The following is a 10,000-nucleotide window of genomic DNA, read 5'->3' as shown; positions in this document are numbered from 1 at the left end:
ATTTTGTACTCATATGGGATCAATTATTATTTTTTCCTCAACTACAATCTTTTATTATTTTTCTGCTAATATTTTAGGTCTCTACCACTAATGGACATGAAGTTAGTAAGAATGAAACAAGGCCTGGTCGCATTTTTTGATCATTTTCATAGGAACACTATGATATGTGGGGTAGGTGGTAGGAACATGAAACTGTATGTGGAAATAGCCTAATGTACGGTCATTTAGTGTACAAAGTGCCAATGTCCTTCCATGTTCCCTTCATAGATAAATACACACAGTTAAAGGCATTGTTTTACCTCTAGGAGAAGAACATCGATAATGAAGAAGCAGGGTCTTCCCTTATGTGTGTCCAGCCTCTGAAATACTGACTGGAGTAAAGAAAAGCATGTTTTGTATGGGCTCATTTTACTGTAGGTTATTAATGCAAGATGTATTCTTGACTATCAGGGCCTCATTATAGAAAAAGCCATTAACACTGACGTTATATTCGATGGAGTGGTTAAACTTTATATCCCATAATTTTAAAAAAATCAAATAACTTTACTGAAAATGATGTGCAATGTAGCAAATTATGTACTAGAAATTACAAGTGATGAAAACTATCATCCTTTAACCATGTGACTTGAACAGCAGGACTGAATTGGGTGCATGCTTGGTGTTTTTTCTTCATAAGTCAAATCCCTATGTTCCATTATTCACTGATTTAGGATACCACTTATTCCTTCTTAAACCAGAGGTTTTATCAAAATATTTCACTTATTTTCAATATCCAGGACCTGACCAGAGACACAATTCCCATCTCAAATGCGCTCTATTCCAAAGAACACACTGAAAACATGTTTATCCTTTATGTCTTACAATTCCTATGACACAGGAATTCAATGTCCATGGAGATACTGGGGCAAAAAAATGTAATCCTGAAATGGACGTTTTTCTGCCATAGGTAAAACATCTCTCAAATCTGTGTCTATTTTTGTATGAAGGAAAAATGGAAGGACATTGGCACTTTGTACCAATGTGGGTTTGTAGTACCCTCAATATCACTCTCATTTAGGAATTTTGCACTTTTTTTTCAATTTACAATTTACAATTTTATATTTTTTCCAAATCTAGGGCCTAATACAAATAAAATGATATGCAGTACAGGCTTTTAATGGTTTTGGTGTACAGAAAACATGTTTGTCTTCCATCCTACAAAGTTTAGTGAGGCCAGGAACAATTCTTGTCAAGATATTAATGCCCCAACATGGCTCCCCAGATAAGGTGTTTTTGAGGCTATAAAAATGAAATATCAAGGGCTGAAAAATATGAAAACATTGGAATTGAACAGAAATATTTTACAGGCCTTAGTTTTGGGACCCAAACATTATATAGACAAACTTTGAACAAAATCTTAGATGGTGCTGCAACAACCTTATCTGATTTGCCTTGGAATGAACCAAAATTGAGTAAAATTCTCTTCTAATTTCCAGATTATGTCAATCCTGTCATGGTGGGAGACCATTGTGATTTGCAGAACATCACCGACTCTGGTCAGTGTGTGTGTGAGTGTGTGTGTGTGTGTGTAGGGGGAAACTCAGTACCCTCGTCAGTGTGTGTGTGCGTGTGTGTGTGTAGGGGGAAACTCAGTACCCTCGTCAGTGTGTGTGTGTGTGTGTGTGTGTGTGTGTGTGTGTGTGTAGGAGGAAACTCGGTACCCTGGTCAGTGTGTGTGTGTGTGTGTGTGTGTGTATAAGGGGGAAACTCAGTACCCTGGTCAGTGTGTGTGTGTTTGTGTGTAGGTGTGTAGGGGGAAACTCAGTACCCTGGTCAGTGTGTGTGTATGTGTGTGTGTGTGTGTGTGTGTGTGTGTGTATAAGGGGGAAACTCAGTACCCTGGTCAGTGTGTGTGTGTGTGTGTAGGTGTGTAGGGGGAAACTCAGTACTGGTCAGTGTGTGTGTGTGTGTGTGTGTAGGGGGAAACTCAGTACCCTGGTCAGTGTGTGTGTGTGTGTGTGTGTGTGTGTGTGTGTAGGTGTGTAGGGGGAAACTCAGTACCCTGGTCAGTGTGTGTGTGTGTGTGTGTGTGTGTGTGTGTATATAAGGGGGAAACTCAGTACCCTGGTCAGTGTGTGTGTGTGTGTGTAGGTGTGTAGGGGGAAACTCAGTACCCTGGTCAGTGTGTGTGTGTGTGTGTGTGTGTGTGTGTGTGTAGGGGGAAACTCAGTACCCTGGTCAGTGTGTGTGTGTGTGTGTGTGTGTGTGTGTGTGTGTGTGTGTAGGCGGAAACTCAGTACCCTGGTCAGTGTGTGTGTGTGTGTGTGTGTGTGTGTGTGTGTAGGGGGAAACTCAGTACCCTGGTCAGTGTGTGTGTGTGTGTGTGTGTGTGTGTAGGGGGAAACTCAGTACCCTGGTCAGTGTGTGTGTGTGTGTGTGTGTGTGTGTGTAGGCGGAAACTCAGTACCCTGGTCAGTGTGTGTGTGTGTGTGTGTGTGTGTGTGTAGGGGGAAACTCAGTACCCTGGTCAGTGTGTGTGTGTGTGTGTGTGTGTGTGTGTGTAGGGGGAAACTCAGTACCCTGGTCAGTGTGTGTGTGTAGGTGTGTAGGGGGAAACTCAGTACCCTGGTCAGTGTGTGTGTGTGTGTGTGTGTGTGTGTGTGTGTAGGCGGAAACTCAGTACCCTGGTCAGTGTGTGTGTGTGTGTGTGTGTGTGTGTGTAGGGGGAAACTCAGTACCCTGGTCAGTGTGTGTGTGTGTGTGTGTGTGTGTGTGTGTGTAGGGGGAAACTCAGTACCCTGGTCAGTGTGTGTGTGTAGGTGTGTAGGGGGAAACTCAGTACCCTGGTCAGTGTGTGTGTGTGTGTGTGTGTGAGAGAGTCTACTCTGCAGTCTGAGTGACATTATATCATATTAGGCTAGTTTATATCATTATATTATATCATAACCCTAGTTTACACGCTGACTTTCCCTCAGATGCTTGCTACAGCTTTTAAATGGATTCATTGTCACTGTCACTGAATGTCTGTGATCCTCCGTGGGATAAAGAGACAAGGATGGAAATAGACACACGGAAACTGTTCTGCTGCTGAAGCACCTCAAACCAAACCTGACAGCTCTGATCTTTTGGCTCTCACTCACATAGACTACATTATAGTAGTTTGGTTTGTGGTCATGGTATAGTCTGAACACAGCCTGAATTACAGGAGCTGACTGGGGATTTGCTCTTGTGCCATGGTTTTGTCGTCTATGTTTGGGAGTGTATAAACATCCTATCCTCTCTCTCTCTGCCTCAGACTGCTGTGACATGGACACATTCCACATCGTCAGGTCCTACAGCTACAGGAACAACAACGACTCAAACAGCACTGGAGAACCTGCAGACGATGGTGAGAGAAACAGAGGATGTGTGATAAAAACAACTGTGCGTGCGTGTGTGTGCGTGCGTGTGTGCGTGTGTGTGTGTGCATGTGTGTGTGTGTGTGCGTGCGTTTGTGCGTGCGTGTGCGTGTGCCTGTGCGTGTGTGTGTCCGTGCATGCGTGTGTCCCTGCATGTGTGCATGTGTGTGTGTGCGTATCTGTGTGTGCGTGCATCCGCGTGTGTGCGTGCGCGCGTGCGTGCGCGTGTGTGTGTGCGTGTGCGTGTGTGCATGCGCGTGGGTGTGTGTATGTGAGTGTGTGTGTCCGTGTGTGTCCATGTGTGCATGTGTGTGTTTGTGCATGCGTGTGTACGTGTGCGTGCGTGTGCGTGCATGTGTGTGCGTGCATGTGTGTGAGTGTGTGTGTCCATGCGTGTGTGTGTGTGTGTGCGTGTGTGTGCGTGTATGTGTGCATGCGTGTGTGCGCGTGCGGGTGTGCACATGTGTGTGTGTGTGTGTGTGTGTGTGTGTGCGTGCGCGTGTGCATGCGTGTGCATGTGTGTGTGCGTGTGTGTGCATGTGTGCGTGCGGGCATGCGGGTGTACGTTTGTGTGTGTGTCCGTGTGTGCGTTAGTGTGTGTGCGTGTGTGCGTGTGCGCGTGCGGGTATGCGTGTGTGTGTGTGTGTGTGTGCGTGCGGGTGTGCGCGCACGCGTGTGTAAACTGTAACTATTGCTAAATGCTGTTTTTCAGACTCCTATGAAAAGATGGAGGGAATCCTAAGCCCAGACGGAGAGAAGAGGCAGATGGAGAGAGAGGGTGGGGGACATGTTGTGTAGCACAGACATGGCTGGGCTAATAGTCTTAGAGGGTTAACAGAATGTGTATCTGTCAGACTTCAAATGCATATTCATCAGAGTTTCATTGTTTCAAAAACCCCCCCTCAAAAAAACATTTACAACTTGGATGAGATTGTTCACCCCCAACACCCAGAGTAAAAGTGTTTTGGTGTTGAGATCATTGTGTGTGTGTGTGCATGTGTGTGTTTGGTTTTGAGATTATTGTGTGAGTGTGTGTGTGTTTGGTGTTGAGATTATTGTGTGTAAATGTGTGTGTTTGTTTGGTGTTGAGATTATTGTGTGTGAGAGTGTGTGTGTTTGTTGTTGAGATTATTGTGTGTGAGAGTGTGTGTGTGTTTGATGTTGAGATTATTGTGTGTGAGAGTGTGTGTGTGTTTGATGTTGAGATTATTGTGTGTGAGAGTGTGTGTGTGTTTGTTGTTGAGATTATTGTGTGTGAGAGTGTGTGTGTGTTTGATGTTGAGATTATTGTGTGTGAGAGTGTGTGCTTGTTTGGTGTTGAGATTACTGTGTGTGAGAGTGTGTGTCTTTGTTGTTGAGATTATTGTGTGTGAGAGTGTGTGTTTGTTTGTTGTTGAGATTATTGTGTGTGAGAATGTGTGTTTGCTTGGTGTTGAGATTATTGTGTGTGAGAGTGTGTGTGTGTTTGTTGTTGAGATTATTGTGTGTGAGAGTGTGCGTGTTTGTTGTTGAGATTATTGTGTGTGAGAGTGTGTGCGTGTTTGTTGTTGAGATTATTGTGTGTGAGAGTGTGTGTGTGTTTGTTGTTGAGATTATTGTGTGTGAGAGTGTGTGTCTTTGTTTGGTGTTGAGATTATTGTGTGTGAGAGTGTGTGTTTGCTTGTTGTTGAGATTATTGTGTGTGAGAGTGTGTGTGTTTGTTTGGTGTTGAGATTATTGTGTGTGAGAGTATGTGTTTGGTGTTGAGATTATTGTGTGTGAGTGGGTTTTAATGTGGCTGTAAATGCTTTGTGTATTGGACACCAGTGCTGTTATCGGCTCTCCTGTATCACTGTGGGAAATGACGATTGGTGTAAAATGACTGAGGAAGAGGATGGTCTTGGGAAGAGTTAGTACCTAAACCTCCGGGCATTGTGTGAACTATGGAATTGGGGAATATGGAGTTGAGGGGTTGGGATGTTACAGATAAAGGACCTTGGGGGGGGGGGGGGGGTTATAGTGGATTATGATTTCACTGATTTAACAGATCCTTTAATTATGAGCATTTGTCAATAAGATTTTACAATGCTACAAAACATAAACATGATAAGGTGATGTCTGTGTTTTTGTTATGTACATTACAGATTATTCTATAGGAGCCTCATATCAGCCTTTTTCAAGTTGCCTGATAAAATGTCAGATATAATACACATATAATACTGAATTAGAATTACCATTCAGATATAATACACATGTAATACTGAATAAGAATTACCATTCAGATATAATACGCATATAATACTGAATTAGAATTACCATTCATATGCACACTTTCACAAGCACATAGCCACACACACTCACACACACACACTAACAGCACACACCCATATACAACATACACTAACAATAACACACACTGACAGCACATACATGTACAACACACACACACAGGCGCACATATACATGCTAATAATAGCACACACTCATATACAATGCACCTGGAAAGTTTTCAGACCTATTCAAGTTTTCCACATTTTGTTATGTTTCAGACTTATCTTAAAATGGATTCATTTGTTTTCTCATCAGTCTACACAAAATGCTCCACAATAGCAAAGTGTTTTGTTGATTTATTAAAAATAAAAGACTTAAATATCCCATTGACATAAGTATTCAGACCCTTTGTTATGACACTTGCAGTTAAGCTCTGGAGCATCCTACTCCTATCAGTGGTCCTTGGCTGCGTCCAAAACCGCATACTAATGTACTAAAGAGTGCATACTAATGTACTAAAGAGTGCATACTAATGTACTAAAGAGCGCATACTAATGTACTAAAGAGTGCATACTAATGTACTAAAGAGTGCATACTAATGTACTAAAGAGCGCATACTAATGTACTAAACAGCGCATACTAATGTACTAAAGAGCGCATACTAATGTACTAAAGAGCGCATACTAATGTACTAAAGAGCGCATACTAATGTACTAAAGAGCGCATACTAATGTACTAAAGAGCACATACTAATGTACTAAAGAGTGCATACTTATGTACTAAAGAGTGCATACTAATGTACTAAAGAGCGCATACTAATGTACTAAAGAGTGCATACTAATGTACTAAAGAGTGCATACTAATGTACTAAAGAGCGCATACTAATGTACTAAACAGCGCATACTAATGTACTAAAGAGCGCATACTAATGTACTAAACAGCGCATACTAATGTACTAAAGAGTGCATACTAATGTACTAAAGAGCGCATACTAATGTACTAAAGAGCGCATACTAATGTACTAAAGAGCACATACTAATGTACTAAAGAGTGCATACTTATGTACTAAAGAGTGCATACTAATGTACTAAAGAGCGCATACTAATGTACTAAAGAGTGCATACTAATGTACTAAAGAGCGCATACTAATGTACTAAACAGCACATACTAATGTACTAAAGAGTGCATACTAATGTACTAAAGAGCGCATACTAATGTACTAAAGAGCACATACTAATGTACTAAAGAGTGCATACTTATGTACTAAAGAGTGCATACTAATGTACTAAAGAGCGCATACTAATGTACTAAAGAGTGCATACTAATGTACTAAAGAGCGCATACTAATGTACTAAACAGCACATACTAATGTACTAAAGAGTGCATACTAATGTACTAAAGAGCGCATACTAATGTACTAAAGAGCGCATACTAATGTAATAAAGAGTGCATACTTATGTACTAAAGAGTGCATACTAATGTACTAAAGAGTGCATACTAATGTACTAAAGAGTGCATACTAATGTACTAAAGAGCGCATACTAATGTACTAAAGAGCGCATACTAATGTACTAAAGAGTGCATACTAATGTACTAAAGAGCGCATACTAATGTACTAAAGAGTGCATACTAATGTACTAAAGAGCGCATACTAATGTACTAAAGAGCGCATACTAATGTAATAAAGAGTGCATACTTATGTACTAAAGAGTGCATACTAATGTACTAAAGAGTGCATACTAATGTACTAAAGAGTGCATACTAATGTACTAAAGAGCGCATACTAATGTACTAAAGAGTGCATACTAATGTACTAAAGAGCGCATACTAATGTACTAAAGAGCGCATACTAATGTACTAAAGAGCGCATACTTATGTACTAAAGAGCGCATACTAATGTACTAAAGAGTGCATACTAATGTACTAAAGAGTGCATACTAATGTAATAAAGAGTGCATACTAATGTACTAAAGAGCGCATACTTATGTACTAAAGAGCGCATACTAATGTACTAAAGAGTGCATACTAATGTACTAAAGAGTGCATACTAATGTAATAAAGAGTGCATACTAATGTACTAAAGAGTGCATACTAATGTACTAAAGAGTGCATACTTATGTACTAAAGAGCGCATACTAATGTACTAAAGAGCAGGTCAAAACAGTACGCCACCATTAGTAGTATGTCCAAATACACAGTATGCATATAGTAGTATGTGAATAGTATCTGGATGACACTAGTAGTAGTATGTCCAAATACACAGTATGCATGTAGTAGTATGTGAATAGTATCTGGATGACACTAGTAGTAGTATGTCCAAATACACAGTATGCATGTAGTAGTATGTGAATAGTATCTGGATGACATAGTGTTTCCATTGGTCACAACAGTACACCACTAGTAGTAGTACGTCTAAATACATAGTATGCATATAGTAGTATGTGAATAGTACCCATGGATTCTTCTTGACCTCTCACACTGCCATTCTTGCCTGAACAGGGGTCACTGTTGGCCTCCTACCCCCGCCCTTTGAGATTGTTCACAGTGTGGAACTCCTTGTACTGTTAGATTATGTTTGCATGGCGGCCACTGGAAACACTTGGATGTGGCTTTATAGCCTTTACCCACCTCATGAGCAGCCATAATGTGCATCCAGAGGTCCTCACTAAGCACTTTGGTTTCAGCCATGACTTATCATTGACTCGTAACTGACTAGAGGTCCTCACTAAGCACTTTGGTTTCAGCCATGACTTATCATTGACTCGTAACTGACTAGAGGTCCTCACTAAGCACTTTGGTTTCAGCCATGACTTATCACTGACTCGTAACTGACTAGAGGTCCTCACTAAGCACTATGGTTTCAGCCATGACTTATCATTGACTCGTAACTGACTAGAGAACTACTGTATGAGTTGTTCTCCATTTACAGTTGATTAGAATGCTCTAGGGTGGCACGGTGGGTGGCACTGTCACCTCTCAGCAGGAAGGTCTGGGGACCATTTGGAATGGGGTAGGAGCTTTGCATTTTCTCAGAAATTTGAAACAATTTCAAGTTTGAATAATTTTGGACATGGCATTTTTAATAAAAATGTAGAAAAAAACATAGAGGGGTAATTCTTCAACTACAGTCCATTTCGGTCAGGATAAGGTTTTTTTTTTTTTTTTATAAAAATGCATTGCTATTGTTTATTTCTCCATTCTGTAGAAACACATCCTGATAGTGGTGGTAATGTTTTTGTTACATAATACATATTTCACTCTAATATTAAGAGGAAATCATCATATCCTGTTGTGGAAATGACATTTTATCATATTTCTTTTAAAATATTGTGATATGTTAACCTGCTAATGTCAGTTTTAGAGTTAACATTAAATATACACAAAATACACAATATTAAATAAAATTGGTCCAGTAGTTTTTACATTCATATGAAATACGAGCTGTTTGGAAATGAAACCCAATAAACATACTGTCAATTTAACTCATATTTACCTTGATTTTTCCTCTTTTTATTGCCCCTTATGGAGGTCACTCTTTTCTCCAGCCATGTGTTCCCCAGCTGAGTGGCTGTTGCTATGGTTACCAAATATACAAATCCGAAAACATGATCCCAGAATTCAGTGTGGTGGAGATGACAGTGACCCCAAGGGACCGGGGTTCATTTTATGAAAAATACAAGAAAATGTGAAGAAATATTACAATACATAATATGTTTCATTACAATAGACATTAATGTTTAGTTTGTATTTGAACTCAACATTATCTCAATATAAAATTCAAAATAAAAGCTGGACGGATGGTCCAAAGTCTGGCTTAGGGACAAAGGCAATATAGTGAAAACCATACAGAAAAGGCCTCTTATTATATAGTCAAATTAATGACTGAGCTATTATTAGTTCCTCTTGGTGTGAAGTTAATGTGACAAAAATAAAAATGTAGAAATGGTTTCACCCAGAAAAGTGGAATCACCCAGAAATAGTTAAAATTGATCATTAACATAGTTCAAATTGGTCATTAACATAGTTAAAATTGATCATTAACATAGTTCAAATTGATCATTAATATCTCTGACACAATGTCTTACTGTCTTTTGTCACTTGTTTGTCATTTACAGCCAGTTGAAACCTATTGGTCAAATAAAAATTCATTATAAATCCAAATTTATACAATATAAAACACACACACACTAACAATAGCACTCACCATATACAACACACACACACACACCATCAAACACAGACACATTAACAATAGCACACACCATATACAACACACACACACACACACAAACAGCACTCATATACAACACACACACACACACACACCATCACACACAGACACATTAAAAGTAGCACACACCATATACAACACA

Source organism: Chanos chanos, chromosome 16 (assembly GCF_902362185.1).
Source record: "Chanos chanos chromosome 16, fChaCha1.1, whole genome shotgun sequence".
Classification (NCBI taxonomy): domain Eukaryota; kingdom Metazoa; phylum Chordata; class Actinopteri; order Gonorynchiformes; family Chanidae; genus Chanos; species Chanos chanos.
The sequence above is the reverse complement of the archived record's forward strand: the minus strand, read 5'-3'. Positions refer to the sequence as shown.